The sequence below is a fragment of the Hibiscus syriacus genome, unplaced genomic scaffold, assembly GCF_006381635.1.
Source record: "Hibiscus syriacus cultivar Baekdansim isolate YM2019G1 unplaced genomic scaffold, ASM638163v2 tig00110578_pilon, whole genome shotgun sequence".
In the NCBI taxonomy this organism is placed as follows: domain Eukaryota; kingdom Viridiplantae; phylum Streptophyta; class Magnoliopsida; order Malvales; family Malvaceae; genus Hibiscus; species Hibiscus syriacus.
The window spans coordinates 435,254-453,927 of NW_024062789.1; the positions used below are offsets into that span (position 1 = coordinate 435,254).

General features: G+C 35.0%; 1 long non-coding RNA gene and 1 pseudogene across 2 annotated transcripts; both read left to right on the forward strand.

The window, feature by feature from the left end:
• Window positions 1-6,374: 6,374 nt before the first annotated feature.
• LOC120133293 lies at window positions 6,375-11,265 on the forward strand (annotated as a pseudogene).
• Window positions 11,266-12,098: 833 nt separating this feature from the next.
• On the forward strand, window positions 12,099-17,541 carry LOC120133291. Of its 2 annotated transcripts, XR_005517079.1 has the most exons (3): window positions 12,099-12,409; window positions 17,038-17,291; window positions 17,402-17,541. It is a non-coding gene; the product is annotated as an uncharacterized LOC120133291 (long non-coding RNA). The 2 variants fall into 2 exon arrangements; XR_005517080.1 differs by lacking the exon at window positions 17,402-17,541 and having other exon boundaries at window positions 12,102-12,409; window positions 17,038-17,382.
• The last annotated feature ends 1,133 nt before the right edge of the window (window positions 17,542-18,674 follow it).

Here is an 18,674-nt window from a genome sequence, read left to right on the forward strand (position 1 = left end):
TGTTTGGATCTTATGGTGTCGCTGGTGTACGTTTTGGAATTTCGTTTTCATTTCCCCTGGCGATGTGCGTTCACTCTTTGTTTGCTGGAATGATTTCTCGATCTGTAAATCGTCCAAAAAGATATGAATTTGGCCTTGTTTGCATTCTTGTGGTCTATATGGCTCCATAGAAATGAGGTTATGTTTAACAATAGGAGTTTTTGTATTGATAGTTGTTTTGATGCTGCGATTTGGAGGTTGGGTTGCTGATGCAAGTGGAAATGGCCCGAGTGCTACATTCCTATCGTGGATTTTATTAGGGATCCAAGTATGGCTTTTGGGATTGTTAGGCATTAGTGTTTTTGTTGATCATTTTTTCGTAACTGGTTTCTAGGGATGTGTTGCTGTGCATATCCAATCTCTATTTTTATGGGTGGTTACATATCTCTGGAGGCTTTCTTTTTTCACTGCTCATGTTTGAAGTTGTTTCATATGCTAGTTGGTGGTAGGGTCTTGCTTCCTTAGTTGGTGGTTACACATCTTTGTTGTTGGGTGGACATTTGCTGTTTCGGTGCTGGAATATTGCTGCAGTTTCTGGTTACTAGCAGTGCTGTAGATATAGTTCATTTTTCCTTATTGTGTGGTTGATTCGTCTAATCTGTGATATTGTTTCTTTTTTTTCGGTTTTGGTTTTCTTCCATGGCAACTCTTTGTGCACTTAGGGGAGGTTTTTAACGAGACCTTCGATGTTGTCTTGTTCTTGTATTCTCCCTTTATCGAATACAAATCCTTTTTCAAAAAAAAAAAAGTAAAATTAGGATTAATATTTGGAGTGAGAAAAATTATGAACATGGTTGCAATTAGGTTAGGAAATTCCGTTAGAAATCCTATAAATTAAGTAAAGATAAAGTAAATGAATAAAAAAAATCTGATTCTCACACAATTATATAAATAAATAAAATTAAAATTATGATTTAAATTCGATCTGTGAAATGCAGCTATGCAAATGCAAATGGAATATCAAAAATGCTTTTATTTGCTGTCGTGAATTTCTGAAACATTTGAGGCCCTCGTTTTTTCAGCTTGGACTAACAGCTGAACTTATCATCGCCGTCCTAAACAAAGTTTTCAATCCATTTAAGCAATGGCTCTTTTTTGCTATTTGAGTTGGACTAAAGTGACGGTGTGTGGGTCTAAAAGTTCATGTTTAGTGGGCTTTTCATTATATGGGCCCATTTGTGACAGCATTAAAATTAATTAATCTAATTCGTTTACTGCACAATTTCAAAAGAACAAAAGGTATTACTCCTATTAAGTTCGGGTTAAAAAGTTCACGAAATTATATTAGGCATGATTATTAGCTTTGGTTTTCATTCCCGACGCAGTGGTTGAACATTAATAAACTCTCTTCTTGGTCTAGGCAATGCATGTGTGCTTCTTATGTCATGAGTAGTAGAGATATAAAAACAGTCGGAGAAGGAGGGGGAGAATTGGGGGAATTGAAAGTAAGGTTAAGGATTTCAATTGAGAAAATTAGGATAATGGGGAATACAAAATTAGAAGGGCTTAGTCACTTACCTAATGGACCAAATCATGGGAAAGAATCATGCCAGCAGCACCTGCAGCTGCCAGCTGGTAAATTGGTTAGAATTGGTACAATGTTAACAAATAAAACGTGTATTGAACCAAGAGGAAATTATCTGAAATTTGAATGAAACTGTTCTCTTCTTCAACCTAAATCTTCTTCTCTTAATCTCTATTTCTATTTCTTCGATTCTCTTCTTCTCCGATTCTCTTGGTTCATAACAAATTGGTAATCAGAGCCACAACTCCTGGCAAAGCAATGGCTGAATCCTCTGCTATTTCTGCAATTCAAAACCAGATTGACGACTTATCAAAGCTGGTAAAGCAAGATTAGCAGTACATGGAGACAAGGATTGCAAAGAATAAGGGTTTTTTTCGAACAGATCCTAAGAGTATTGACATGAAAGACGATGGAGCAAGACCAAAACAGCCCTGAAACGGAGTCGTTACTTGTGGCAATCGAAGGCACAAATGATGGGTGTCAAGTGTTTGATAAAATGCCATCCATCACTAATACCCAACACTTGGAAATTGGTTCCAACCGTGAGTGGTCTGAAGAACAAAAGATGGAATGGATAATATCTTAACCAAGTGGAAAACGACCGTTGTTTGGTTTTGATCTTCCTGTAACAGAAGAAAATGGTGTTGTTTTGGATACAATCAGTATCATGGCAGAGTTTCCGGCAAACAACTTTGGAGTATACGACATTTCAATTGCAACTGCCTCTTCTGATGTTCTTGAGTTCTTGCAGCGTGAATGCCATGGGAAACCATTAAGAGTTGTTCCACGGTTTGAGAAGCCAGTTTTGCCTACATCAGTTCGAATTGCTACTTTTACGCCTTTCATAGTTGATTTTTCTGTGGGTAACTCAAATAATTTCAACTATCTAGTTCCATCCGCATTTAGAGAAATTTGTTCTAAGATATTTAGGGATATCAATGAACATGTTGAAACTTTTGATCCTTTTGTGTTTCGGCTTTTGTTAATGGGAAAGAGTATAATTTATTTAGCTAAGAATTGGAGTGTGAATCAAAGGTTGCACCTTACGTTTTCTACTCTATTGAGGTTGAGTATATGGATCAATCTCAATGTTTATGATATGGACAGCATCGACCTACTTTTTTGTAGTCCACAACAGATTTGCTACTATGTTATTATATTAATCTATAGCAACTGGACTCCTATTCCTCGAGCTATGAAAGATTACATAGCAACATCAAAGGTTATTGGCTATCAAAGTCTTCATACAACGGTAATTCTGTTTTTGTATGAAAGCTTGTTTTGCCTAGAATTTCATATTAGAACTGACGAGATGGATTTGATATCTGAAAGAATGATTGTTGTTCATTACAGTGGGAGAGTCTTTGTTACTGGTCTACTTGATGTATCATCTTTAATTACTTATTCTGGAAATCTGAGGCCTCCTTTGGAATTAGTTAATGGGAATCCGAGTATATTATCTGTAACCATTTGGAGTGGCTTTCCTAACGATGTAATTTTTGATTCTCTTCATCTCACTTTGATGGGTACATTTAATGCGGATGAAGGTGGTAAGCTAAGAATCTCTAGTGCCACTATACTGAAGATTGGTAAGAACATGATCACCTATCTTTTAGCACCATAGAAATTTAGTGTTTATGTCTTAAGGTTAATTACAGCTTCGAAAGAAGAACTAAAGCAACATGAAAAAGGAGCAAAGATTGATGGCTTTGAGCCTAAGTATGATCTTCACAAGAATTTATCTTGGAATAGTATCTTTTTCACAAGTTCAAGAGTTTGGGATTTTGAAGAATTGTTTGGGAATGTTGAAGTTGATAAACCTGCTGCTAACAGTCCAACATCAGATGCAATTTATGTTTTCGGACATAGGCATAAGGTCCCTACAAAGATTGAGCAATGTCCTTTTGATGTCAAACATTTGTTCCATGAATCAATAGAATCACAAAAGAAGAATTTTGTGACAATTAATTCCATTGAATATGATAACAACAATGTTGATACAAAGTGTGGGATCAAAGTTATTCAAATTCCTAGTGGTGTTACTGGAAATGTGGCATCTTGTGCCAAAATGACTATATATTTCGTATTAGACCTTCTTAGGAAACAAAATGCGATGCAAATATTTGTAAAGCATAAAGTGTTTGATCCTTGGGGACAAGGATCATCTGAAGAAAGGGGGAATGTCATAAAAGGAGGAGAAGCAAACACTAAAGGCAGCAAAGATCAAGTAGAAGTTAAAAAGCATATTGCGATTAGATTCCTTGGTACAATTCTAACTAGTTGCACATATGAAGGTTGCAGCTCGGAAGTGGCTACCAATAACATGAAAATATTATGGGAATTTAAAATAACAGTGTTGATTGCTGCAATCGTGAGTAAGGAAAATGTTAGACAGTCTATTGTTCAATCAGTACAGAAAATGCTAGACACTAGAGAAAGCAAGAATCAGGTACTAAAACAACAACTTCAAAAGACTCAAGGAATGATGAAGCTTTATGCGAATACAAAATGGACAGACAGAGATCTAAAGGTCGGGGACAGAATTTACCTGAAGTTCCAGTCTTACCATCAAACCTCACTTGCTCTTCGAAAGGGATAAAAGCTGGCAGCAAGGTTCTATGGTCCCTACATCATTTTACAATGCATGGGGTTAATAGTGTATAAATTATTACCCGAGTCCTCGAGGGTGCAACCAGTAACTCATAATAGTTTGTTGAAGAAAAAAATTGGAGATCAAAGCGTTACATCATTGGATCCTTCCCAGTTTGGACATGAAGGAAAGTTGAAGGTCCACCCGACTATGGCGCTCGACAAACATATGGAGAAGAAGCACAATCACGTGCAATGGACGAACTTAAGGCTGGAAAACGTCACTAGGGTAAACTATATTGCGCCTAAAGCACAATTCCTAGTTTTTTATCCTTGGGGACAATGATCTTTTCATGGAGGGGGTATTGTCATGAGTAGTAGAGATATAGAAACAGTCAGAGAAGGCGGGGGAGAATTAGGGGAATTGAAAGTAGGGTTAGGGATTTCAATTGAGAAAATTAGGATAATGGGGAATACAAAATTAGAAGGGCTTAGTCACTTACCTATGGACCAAATCATGGGAAAGAATCATGCCAGGAGCACATGCAGGAAAAACATTTTTGTTAGACAGTTGTACTATCAGCCGGTAAATTGGTTAGAATTGGTAATGTTAACAAATAAAACGTGTACTGAACCAAGAAGAAATTATCTGAAATTTGAATGAAACTGTTCTCTTCTTCAATCTCTATTTCTTCTCTAAATCTTATTCTCTTAATCTCTATTTCTTCGATTCTCTTCTTCTCCGATTCTCTTCTTCTCCTATTCTCTTGGGTCATTACATCTTCAGTCCAGTCTGCTACTCGAAGGAGATCTCTTCGCTCGTGGGTTTCTGGTCGGATTTTGAGTCTGGCCCGTTCAGCAGATGTGTTTGATTTACTGACCCGGTTAACTCACCCGAGTTTCCTTCTCCAGTCTCAAACTCTCAATCCCCAATCCTTTCTCAATCCCTAATTAGTAATTCCTTTCTTTTCATTCCTAATTTTCCTCTCCTGAACCCTATTTTTCCTTCCATCATAACAAGACGACTGCCAATTATTGTCTGGTTGCACAGATATTTACTAATTGTTGATAATCTCATCGATAGCAGCACAGATAATGAGCCGATACGATAGTCGATCGGTTGATCCCACCTCTTATCGAGCATGGTTTTCAGAACCGGACCGGTTAGCGAACCGGTCATGCTACCGGTTTACTGGTTTAACTGGTCGAATCGGTCCGACCGGTCGGAAGAACCGGACGACGTCATAATTATTTAAAAAATTAAATAAAAATACCAAAAATATTTAATAAAAATAATTTTTTATATCACAAGTCATATTCAAAGCAAGTCATAACATATATAAGTTAAAAACCATAAAATCAAGTGAAACAAAATGATTCAAATTAACTACAACATAATATTTAAGGTAAAACATATAAATTATTAAATAATAAATATAATTATATAACTATAATTAAAAAATAAATTTGGGGTTAAAAAAATTATAACAAAATTATATAACTATAATTATATAACTATTCTTTCACTTCAATCAAGCTCAAATTTTAGGCTTCAATCGAACTTCTAATTTTTTTTTGAGTTCAAGCCTTTTTGAGTTCAAGTTTCAATATTATATTTCGAGTTTGAGTTGAACTTGATAATTTTTAGTTTGTGAGTTTGAGTTGAGTTGAGCTTACTTTTAAAATTTTTCAAGTTCGAGTCGAGCTCAGCAATACTCGAGTTCGACTTGGCTCGTTTAACAAACGACGTTGTTTGGTTTAATTTTTAAAAACAAAAAACAAAAATCCCGGTTTTTTCCGATTTTCAGTCGGTCCGGTTCGAACGGTTCAGCGATTCTGACCGGTTCACTAATAGCGGTTCAACCGGTTTAAATTAAACCAGACTAAACAACGGTTCCCGGTTAAACCGATTGAACCGGTCAGTCCAATCCAATTTTCAAAACAGAGTTATCGAGTCCGTAGAAGGCAACCACTCAAATTTCTCCATTATCCAAATAATTTTAAATTATTTATCTTTTTTTATCTATGTTTAAATTCATTTATGTTTTTATTGGATTTTTTTCACCTTTAATTTCAATACCCTTCTTTGTTAAAATATAGTAAATTAAAAACGACCATTTCGTGTTGATTTTTAGATTTATTTGTTTATTGTAGTTACATGGGGTTTGCGTTTTCTAATTTGAGCCTGGATTAAAACTGAAAATTGATCAAGTTTTGTTAAATTTGTCTATGATAAATATTTCAATGAATTCTGTGTTGTTTTAGCTACCCATTACTCTAAAATGCTTGAATTTAGTTCAAATATTATGTCCTTTCAGTAATTTTAACACAATGGACACTTGGCCGTTGGCAGCATCTTCTATATAAGTTTGTAGCACTATGGAGTTTAGATTCTCCCGTCTAATTTTAGTACTTTTTCTGTTGTTTAAATTTAATCTTTTGATATAGCGACACGGGGTTTGGTGGCACTTCAGCATACGGGTCCGGTGCGGTCCTCATCGAGCAGAAGGGATTATGATGGTGCTGAACCGCCTAAGAAGTTTGATTTGGATGGGTTGACCCCTTTTAAGAAGTATTTCTATATTGAGTCACCATCGGTGGTGGCAATGCCAGATGTGGAGGTCGAGGAGTATCGGCAGCGAAGGGAAATTACAGTTGAAGGTCATGATGTTCCATTTATTAAAAAAAAGGGTCATGATGTTCCAAAGCCTGTGAGTAGTTTTTGTGACGTGGGGTTTCCAGGTAATTTTGTTGGTTATTTTAAAAATCCAGCTTATTTTTATCATTAAGTATCCGATTCTCCTTTTTCTTTTTGTTTGTCTTTTTTCTGGGTCTTTTTTTGTCTGTCTGCAGAAAGTGAATCTGCAGGGCTTGTTTGTTTTATGACTTATTGTTTTAAGGGTGTGATCCTTATTTTGTGCATACTAGATGGTAGAGGCTGTTATTTGGTCATTGCTCTGGACTCTGAGATTTAATTGATAGGTTTTTGATGTTTTTCACATTGTTGCAATAAAAGTTGTATAATTTCTCAAAGTACAATTGAACTTTCTATCCAGTTGTAAAACTGTTATATATTTGATAATATTTCTGCTGTTATATCATTATCTGTTAACCACTCTGAAGAGTGCGTTCATAAAAAGATTTGGGTATCTCTTATCTCTTCATAATTTTTTTCTGCTTTATTAATTAATGTTATTTTCTCAACTGCAGTCTATGTACTGCAAGAAATCACAAAAGCTGGATTTGTTGAACCAACAGCCATACAAGCTCAAGGCTGGCCAATGGCTTTGAAGGGTCGTGATCTCATTGGTATTGCTGAAACTGTATCAGGGAAGACTTGCCTATTTATTGCCTGCAATTGTCCATGTCAACGCACGGCCAATTTTAGTTAAAAACTTAAATTTGTAATTATGATTTACTTTTCTCTACATGCTGCGAGGGAGTAACTCTTGGTTTTTTTTGTTTATATTTTCAGCTCCGGGAGATGGCCCTATTGTATTAGTTTTAGCTCCAACACGTGAACTTGCAGTTCAAATGCAACAAGAGGCTGCTACGTTTGGTGCATCATCAAGGATCAAGAATACATGCATATATGGTGGGGTACCAAAGGGACCACAGGTCCGTGATCTCCATAAAGGTATGTGGTAATATGCTTGGGTTGACTGTTCCTCTGCATTTTCTTGTTCCTGGATTGCTTGTAATCTCTTATACATGGTTTTTCAGATTAATATGCTTTCCATACATGTTTATTTGTAGTTTAAACAATCAGTTATCTTTGTTTTGTAATTACTTAGACTTGGTACTGAAAGTGTTGATATTTTTTGTTGTATCAGGTGTTGAGATCGTTATTGCTACACCAGGGAGGTTAATAGATATGTTGGAATCAAATCACACAAATTTGCGAAGAGTTACTTATTTAGTCTTGGATGAGGCGGATCGGATGTTGGATATGGGGTTTGAGCCTCAGATACGAAAAATTGTTTCTCAGGTATATTTTCTCACCTTCTATTTCATTTTATTGTCTTTTTCTCCCATGCCCTTGACAATTATAATTTCTTAACACATTTACTGAAAAGTATTCTATGAATTATCATTTTATGAATAGGAACAGTATTGTGGGCATAATAGCTTTCTCTTCTCGACTCTCTTATCTATTCTTCTTTATTGACCTTTTTATGCTACTCAAGTATTGCACTTAATAAAAATGATATTCAGATTTTGCTAGTTTTAATCCAAGAGATACGTGAGAGGCTGAGAGCTAACTTTTAGGATAATATGAGGTTAATTTCAGAATTCTAAGCTAAGCTTTTAGAGTTTTGATAGATTTATACTTTTTCCATTCGTCAGTACAATGAATCATTGCATCCACTAGAAGAAAAATAATTTAATAGAGAAAAGTGAGAGGAAGAAAGTGTTAGTGTCTGACTTACTCTGGAATTAGCTAAGAGTATCTGCTTTTGTATAATCTGTAATACTTGTACAAGCAATGAAATGAATTGGCAGTCTCACCCACCACATCACCCCCTCTTTCTCTGATTGTTACTTATGTCCTTTTTGCAGATCCGCCCTGACCGTCAAACTTTGTACTGGAGTGCGGCATGGCCAAAGGAGGTTGAACAGTTGGCTAGGCAGTTTCTTTACAACCCATACAAAGTAAGGTGCCGCATAATTTTTGTATTATTTTCTATTTGGCTTCTCCTGTGAGATGTTGTCTATGGCTATTTGTTTTGAAATTTGACTTCTATTTAATGCTTATTTGATTTCCATGAATCATCACTTTCACTTTCACTTTCTCTAGTTTGTAACTTGAGAATTTTGAGTCTTTCATAATATAATTCATGGTTTCCAGATGTAGTAATCTGATACATGGTATAAGTATATTCTGGGGTCTTCTCTATTCTCTTTGTTGTTTCTTATTTTCTATTATCTACTTAATTTATTGTTCCGTTGGTCATTGTGCAGGTGATAATCGGATCGGCAGATTTAAAAGCTAACCATGCAATTCGCCAACATGTTAACATTGTTTCAGAGAGTCAGAAATATAACAAGTAGAAAGCAGTTTACTTTGTTCTTATATATTTTAATTTTTTTGCCACTAGCATATAGTATTGAGATATATTGAGGCTTTTATTGATCTGTCTTGATGTACTTGATGTTCCAGATTGGTAAATTTGCTCGAGGATATCATGGATGGCGGCAGAATTTTGATTTTCATGGATACCGAGAAAGGTTGTGACCAAATTACTAGGCAACTTCGCATGGATGGTTGGCCTGCTCTCTCAATTCATGGAGATAAAAGTCAGGCAGAAAGGGATTGGGTCCTTTCAGAGTTTAAATCTGGCAAGAGCCCTATAATGAATGCAACAGATGATGCTGCTCGTGGTTTAGGTACACATATTCCTTTATTCTCTGTTTTGTTGCTTTGTTCTTTCACAAGTACACTGCATTTTTCTTTGCAATGGATTAGAATTTGTGCCTAATGTGTCTTCTTTATGAGATTTTCCCGGGTTACTGTTGTTATCATCATTTTCTCTTAAGTTTTCACATATTTTTAGTTATGTATCCAATTTACCAGAAACTTTTTTTGTTAGTGTTCCTTATTCCCATCTTCATATTGTTAGACATTTGATTGCTGTTTCATTCCTGATTTTTTTTCAAAATATGTATTACATGGCAGGCTCATTTGAATTTTCTTTTCCTCTGTGTATTTATATTTATTGAATATATTTTTAAAAGAAAAATCGCTTGAACCTTGCACTTCATTTGCTGCCAGAAGAATGATTTTTTATTTAGTTGTCTGAAACACCACCTATTAAAATTGTTTTTCCTAATTATTGGTGCTTAACTATTACTCAGAGGTCTTATTACCAAATCTGTGCCTTCTTTTTTTATGTTAATAAGGCATTACTTTAGTCATTAATGCTCATAATTATTATTTTGGTTAAACATTTTTGTTCATTACTGTTTAAGCAAAGATAGATTTGGTCGAATATGCATCCATTTATTCGTCTTATAATGAATGTATGTATTCATATGCTCTATCCTTGATTTGCAAAGCATACACATATAGCTTTCATGATCCGGGGCCTGTCTTCTCAACTAATTAATGATCATGATGATAACTTGTGGATTTCCTTAGGTTCCTATGTTGGTGTCCGACATTAATATTTTTGCATGGCTGTATGCTACTCCTTATTCCAATTTTTCTGGCTAGTACTAGTGGTTTTGGTTCCTTCTGCAAATATACAGTGTGGCATGGTAGTTTGGAGTAATCTGACTACCCTAATGGTGCAGAGCATCAGTTAGATGTTTTGAATGGTAACCGGGTGTACATTCTTTCTACCCATCCAGAAAGGGGATTGTCAACCATGTTGGCCTCAGTATCTGGATTACTTCTTAGATGATTTGGTTGTTGGCAGATGTGAAAGATGTGAAATATGTAATCAATTATGACTTCCCGGGATCCCTCGAGGATTATGTCCATCGTATTGGTCGAACAGGGAGGGCAGGGGCAAAAGGAACCGCCTGTACTTTCTTTACAGCTGCAAACGCCAGATTTGCCAAAGAACTTATTGCCATACTTGAGGAAGCTGGACAGAAGGTCAGTCCTGAATTGGCGGCAATGGGATGTGGTGCACCTCCTCCACTGTCAGGTTAGTTTACTGTAGTTCGTTGGAAAATGCATATACATCGACACAATACCGTAAACAGAAAACTCAATGGAATGAAGTTCGAGTTCATTTGGATAGCTTTTGCACATTTAGGTACTTGATTCAAGAAGGGGCTATAGAAAATTCTAGGGACATCATCATTGGATGTGCTACACGATGGTTACACTGTTTCTGCCCTTCAAGAGATTAGTTGTTACATTTTGCATAATTGTTTTATCACGTATTTGATGAATCAGGTCATGGTGGTTTTAGAGATCGAGGTAAGGGATATAGTGGCGGGCGCCCATGGAGCTGATTAACAGAAATATCCCCATTTCCCTGAGGAGTAAAATCATAAATAGTGCGAGTATGGTGTAGTGTTAGTGTAGACATACATTGTTGGACTGTCACTACCAACAGGAAGGACAAGTAGATGGAGAACCGTCACTACGAACAGGAAGGACAAGTAGATGGAGAACTTGTAAATTGACATTTTATGTACTCTCTGATGAAGTCCAATTCAACCCATTAAGCAATGAACTCAACTCATGAATGAGAAGAAAAAAAAAGCTGCATTTTTCCTCCTCATTTCAAAGCTTATGTTACTTTGATCATGTGACCTTGCCGCAATTTCTTGTTTTCTTTAAAATTTTGTGTTCACATATTCAAAATACGAGAATGCAAGTGTAAAAATATATATAAATTTTTCTCTTCTCGGATCTTTATATTTGATATTTATTTTGAATACGCAATGCATTGTATGCGGGCATACGAGTGGATGAAATAGCTTACAAATAAACTTTTTTATTAAATAATATTCATTATAAAATCAAATATGTAGTAGTATTACGTAAACATAAATGGATAGATGTTGATATGGTCATTTTACTTCAAAATGAAAATTTAGATTAGAATTGAAAAAAAAGATTTCTCTAACATTGAATTTAATAATCTATTTTTCCTAGTAAAGCGATTGGACTGCAAAATTTAATGTATTCGTATTATACTGCGGTAAACTCCAACATACTAGAGCAAACACTTATCGTCTGGCATAGATTAGTTGCATAAGTTCATATAAATTGGGTATTTACTTAGGGACCCTTCAAACTAAAATAATTTGATGCCCATATGCATAGTGATCAAGGGAAACGCGGGGAAGCAGAGGACGATCGAAGAACTGAACAAGTGTGGTTTTCTAAATCTCGTTTAAGCGAAGGGCCGAGGTTAGAAACACTTGCACTAATTTCAAAACCCGTGATTCTTTTGTACTTCGAAACACTTTTTCTTTTCCCTTTAGTTTTTTTTTGGTACACATTTTCCCTTTAGTTTTTGAACAAAGAATAAAGTAATCATCTTTTGCGACTGTTGTCTTAGCACCTTTATGGGTGTTTGAAATTTGATTCCTTTTTATTGCAAAAAGACAACGACTCAACTTAAACAATTTCAAGGGCAACAAAAGGAAAGGATATAGGTTTCAACATCATCAGGTGCAGCTGGTCATTTCATAGAATGGGTCTGTCACTGTCTCAGCTTCTAAAGCAATCGTTTGCAAGGCGTTACAAGTTTCTTCGTTCTCTTCTTTGGGATATCAACTTTACTGTTTGAGGTCATTTCATTATTTTGAATTTGTTTAATGCTTGGGAGTTTAATTGTTTTTTTTCATTTGGTTTGAATTTTGATTTTTATGCTAGTTGAGTGTATTACATGATTCTGCTTTTGATGGGTAAATGTTTTTAGGAAGAAGTTTATGGCTAAATTTAAGAGTTTTATACGTTTGAGAATTTTTCGAGAGATGGCATTGGTTGACTATAGTTCAGTTTGAGATTCAATGAAATACACATGCTCTGTCGAATATGGAACTCTTTTATTGTCTTGGTTGCTAATTATTGCCCTTGATTGTTACTCTTCATGCTCAACAACAATGATAAAATTTCAATGAGGGATGTGCAAAATTTTCTAAAGATTGGCAATTTAAATAGAGAAGATAAATCTCAAGCATCCAGATTCGTGTATGTGTATTTTTGCGAGCCTTCTGCTTGACACTAATAGATGATTTAAAATCAGCAAAACATACACAAAAGAAAAGCAGGTGGGGTAGTTTATCATTAGGTTGCATTACAAGAAACGTTGTCATTGTGAAATATCTAAATATGATAGATCCTCTGATTATCATTCTTCTTTGTTTCTTTCAAATAACTTTGGAGAATGCATGGTCTTTTATGACTTCTTTAACTTTTATTTATAGTCAGTTATTTCAACCTTTATTATTTATTTATCCTTTGCTCTTGGACCATCTGTTGCCTCAAGTGTCCAGCAACAAATGCACTGCATGGCACCTGAGTGCCTGTGTTGAAAACTGACACTAGGTTGAGTTTGCTGAAGGTGGTCTACGATTTGCTCCTCCATCATTGGTTTGGGCATGTCTCAGCATTACAAGTATGCCCTTGTTCTTAATTAACTGTTCTGTTTAGATATTTGACATACATTTATCTAGGAACCTGTAGGCAACTTGGCAGATAATCTGTTAGTTTCATTGCCTGAGGATCAGAGTAAGCTTGTTATTTTTATTGAACTATATTTCTGTAGCAGTGTAGCATGTGAGACGGTGTCCTTGCTTTTTGAAAACTTCTTTTTAGGTGTGGACTTGGTGTAGTGTGTTCTGCAGCTGTACTTTGTATTGTGTATACCGTACCATATGCTTTTTTATTATCTTTCTGCCACAATTTTCATAGGCTTTGAGCTCGCAAAGTAGGATTGGTTAAGGTTTTGTTTCTCTGCATGTGAGGAAGGCAAGAGCTTGTATTACGACCTTCAAGAAACCTTCAATTATGTTTAGGACATTAATTGGATATTATACTTTAAGATTGAAGTTTTCCTTCATTGTATATGTAAATTAAGCATATCATGATATTTTCCTATTGCAGGAAGGGAAAGAGTAATAACCTCTCATATGTGTTAAGATTTAGTTTCCCTCCTTTTAGGCATAACTTGGGAATTATAATCTTTAAGTGTTACCCTTACTCGTAATTATCAAAAGGTTCTTTGCTTAGGTACCAAGTAAATTGGGAAGTATAATGTTTGTTGCTAATAGCTGTCACTATAATCAGGTCTGAAGGCCTTACCTAGGTTCAGAAAATATTGTGGTTTTGAGAGTATGCATGTGCTAAATATGAACGGAAACCACATAAGTTGAGATGTCTATATTGAGTCTTAAAGATGTATTGTGGAGTATTGAGACTTGAAGACGTATTGTGGAGTATCACAACTTAAAGATGTATTGTGGTGTTGGTCCAACATATGATAGTAAAATACAGTCTATGTACCTTCAGTGATATGGATGATGTCATATAAGAGACAGAATCTAGATGATATAAATGTTGTTATGTTATGCAGCTGTGCTCTTGTGAGGATTCTAGAGGATACCATTAAGACTTAGATTAGATGTTACGTATGTTACCGGGACTTGGGTGTAAGTGTTGAATAGGAGTATATGTATGACATAGGTATTTTCTATTTTTTCTAAGTTTTTCATGTATTTGGAGAGTCCTTGGAGGATCATATCTTTATACTCATGTTCGAATAGGTGTTAATTTGGGTATTGGACATGGATATTTTAAGCAACATGAGAAGTCAGAGAAAAATATGTTCGTTACTTCAGTAGATTTTGCTATTTTTTTTCTGCATCCTCGAACTTATTCTAAAGCAAAAGCAAACGATGGGGCATATAATCATACTTGATTAAAATGTGAAGATCCACAATAGTTTATCTTCTATCCTTGTAAATTTTAACATAAGTATTTCTGATTAAAGTAGAATCATGATCCAAGAAATTTTAATTGCAAGTCTTCAAAACTGTTATTTTCTATTTATTTCTTTTGAAAAAGGCAAAACAAACAAGTATGAACCAAATGTAGATTTATTTCTTTCGTGGAAAGCTTTTTTTAAATGATCTGTTGCTGCTTTCTTTAAAGGGATTTAAATAAAGGCCTTCAGTGACTTTTAATCAAACTATAAGAATTTTTTAAAGTTATTTCTCTTTCATGTCATTCGTATGGGTCAATAAATTTCTGTAGTGTCTTTGTTGGGTAAAACATGTAAGAGATATGAACGTGTGTTGCATTTGTAAGCACCTCCTGTAATATAAAATCTTGTCAGAACTTCTTTGTAAAGGAATGCCTAGATTATTTTGCTAAGTCATAGTTACTCATTATTAGCTGGTTACTGCTTTATTGAATAAAAATATTGATGCTACCACTCTAATAACATTTATGTGTTTCAAGTTGCTTCATGTTGTTGATGTGAAAGATGAGTGTGTGATAAACAATTTTTTTTCATCCGTGGTCACTAAGCTTTGGAGATTTTTGGAGATGAAACCACAAAGCTATAGTAAACTGAATATGATTTGGGTTGTGTGCAATTTCGACTTCCTATCTTGTTAATATCACAACACAGCTCAGATAACACAGTCATAATCCCTAGTGCTCGGGATTTGTTGCATAGTTTTGTCTATTCTGCTGTGTGTACTGTGGAAGAATGTTTTTGGTGTTCATTTAGCATTTATGCATTTTGGTTATATTTTACCGCATGTAACAAGTAATTTACCACTTCACATGTCTTTGTTGCTTTTCACCGATGGACTTTTCTCGACTTTCTGCTGTAAAGAAATTCCATCTTTTATGGTAGATGTTAACAATCACGCATTTTTGTTAACATCAGCATATTCTGATACTGGTTTTCTGTTGTGTTGAAGAACTTTTGACACATGAAACGTTTTCCCCAAATAGTATATTGATTGGAGTCACCAGACAAATTTTCTGCTCTTCTGCTAGTAAAGTCATCCCATGATCGAAAGTTAGTGCTGTAAATCATGGACCCTTTAGTGCATGACCATGTGATAGAGACTAATTTATCTTTTACTTGTTTAAGTGACCAATCATACTCTTTATACCTTCACCTAAAATAGATATTATGGTAACAAAAAGGAAAATTGTTTCTTTGGGAGTAGAACTCATGAGTTGGCACATCCTGAAACCATGAATAATTCAGAGATATAAACAAGTAATGCATATGAAGTTTAGGTACATTCCTAACCCAAATTGTGTTCATTTGATGGAGTAAAATATTTTTAATAAAATTTCTGGAATTGGGGTTCCATTTTGAGGTTAGTAAAACTTTGCTGTGAATTCTCTTAAATGCATAGTTACAATTTCGAGCACCGAGGATTGTGGAGTGATTATCTCCATGTTCATCCTTGCTTATGATGATGACGACAAGTGAAATGATTCGCAATCTTTATCGTACTCACCCACCAACATAATGAATGCTTGAAAGATGTTGATTGATTTGATATGCACCATCAATGTTTTAGTGATAAGGTGCAAACTATGTTAGTTCATAAGTTAACTAAGGGGAGATTACTGGTGTAGTTGATTAGTATGGTGTTCATATGGCAATTGCTTTCAAGTAAAGTAGCTTGGCAGTCTCTAATCAGTAACGGAAATTACAACTAAATGAAGTGAACAAGGACGGCTTAATGCATTATTTTGGGATATTTTTTCAGTAGTGTGTTTTGATAATACAATTGTTAGTGATTGCTTTTTCTGATAATAGAACTAGCTGCTTTGATAAGCAACGAATTGACTTTTTCTTTTAACTATATATAAGTCGTTTAGTTGAGCTGCACATCTTGATTGCTTTTTGTTTTTGGGTTGTAATAATTAGCGATCATGTTAGGTTCTTTAATCATGGTTGATTTTGATTTTTTCAGTGTTGGTATTCTGACAATAACCAATAATGAATGATAATTATTTAGATGAAGTAGTTGTTGTTAATGAGAAATAAACATTTTATATATTCTCTATATGCTGTTTGGTTAGTTGAGGTCTTGAGGAGCAGCACATCTTTGTTGCTTTTTGATGTCATTCGGTAATAATTTGCATTAATCTTTCGCTTCTTTAATCGTGCTCTTTCGTTCTATTAACAGTTTCATGTATTATATTGTCTGAGAGAATCATATATTTGTTTTGTGGTCCACCCCTCCCAAGTTATGACGCTTGCTCTTTCCTTCTTCCATCCACTGCCCAATTCCCTGGTCCCAACTCAACTTTTTACTACAAGTTTCCTTTTTAAATTGTCAAACTTGTGAATGTTGGAGTTTCTAGGTTGTATCTGACAATGTAAATTTTTTAATGTGTGATTTGTTACATGTCTGATAGGAATGTATGATTGATGAAGCTTACCTTTTCTTGAGAACAAAGGAGAAAAAAGGATACAGACATAACAGATATTGGAGCAAGAAATGCTGGTTGAACTTCCTGTTTCGGCTACAACTGTGGAAATTGCTATAATTTTCTGGCAACGTGGAAATATTGAGCATATGTTACCCGCATTTTGAATTTTCTGGTTTCTATAATTTATTGGTTTGATGACAACAGAAAGAAATCGCATCATATCCTTGAGAAGTACATTGTAGATGCAGCTGGCTCACTGTAAGTTTCACACAAGGGAAATGTTGATGACATTATTGCCCTATTTTGGGAACCTTACTTGAATCTGCAATGAATAATTGGATCTTACTTTCTGAGTTTTGAGACTGCAGGTTTAGATCATCAGCTGGCATCCACCAGCAGGCTTTGAACTTGGAATAGCGGTTAAGGCTGAAGTAGACAAAGAATATAATTGTTTTGCGACTCTTGGACTGAATCATGCATGAAACATACTTGTAAAAGGAGCAGTCATTCATAAACCACCAATTTAAATTTGGAGTAAATTGTGGTTTCTGAACTTTACCCCAAAATTTATGGAGTAAAAAGCCTAGTGACCAGTTGTGAAATTTTCTCAAAAAAAAAAAAAACTGGTTATCAGCCTACCATACCATGTCATTTATTGATGAGATGCGCCATGTAGTGACAGTATCATAACCATATACAAATTATTATTATTCTCTTAATTCGTAATGATGGAAAAATGGAGAGAAAAATAAAAATAGAAAACAGTTAAAGAAGAAAATAAATTAACAAATTTATTCTCGAAATAGTATATAATGTTTGGGGATGTTAAAGGAGATGGGAGAATTAAACAAATAGAAGCCCATAAAGGGAAGATGATTGGGAAAACAATTTGATGCAATGATTATACTGAATAATTCAGTAAGCAAGATACTTAATCATAATTACTTGGGTTGTTTAAACCAATGAGCAGAAGGCAAGCCGCATAGGTTTAATTAGGAAAATGAAGCACTGCAGCAAATCAAGAAATAGGGCCATAGGGGGCCATATTCAGTCAAATGAAGATTTTCTCCTCAATAAAATTATACAGTCAAACATAAAATGGTTTTTTTATTTTATTCCTTTCTGCAAAGTGAAATGACAATTGTGCACCTGCTGAAGCTAATGTGTTTGATGCTACTATTTTGACCACCCATCCCTCTTTTGATTGAGAAAAAGGTTTTATTTATTAGATTTGAGAATACCTTTTTAGTAAATTAATAAAGGGAAGGAGCCACTGCCACATGCCCATACAAAAATTAAATAAGAAAGCGAAGGGCATGAAAGTAACAAGAGATGTAGGCCTAGGGCCTTGGCGTATATATAGAAAGAAGAAAACAAAAGGCGAGACACAGAGAAGGAAAACCAACACAAATACTCATTGAATCTATCTCTCATCAAAGCACCAGCCTGCCCTGCGCCTCTCATCAAAGCACCAGCCTGCCCTGCGCCTCTCATCGCTCAATCATCCACTCCTTTCGGTGCCTACTTCATCCTCCCAATTTCAATTTATCAAATAAATAATCTTTTATTAATTAATTGATTGTCAAAATCAGATATTATTAATTCTGATAACAAAGATTTATCTACCCACATTAAATTAAC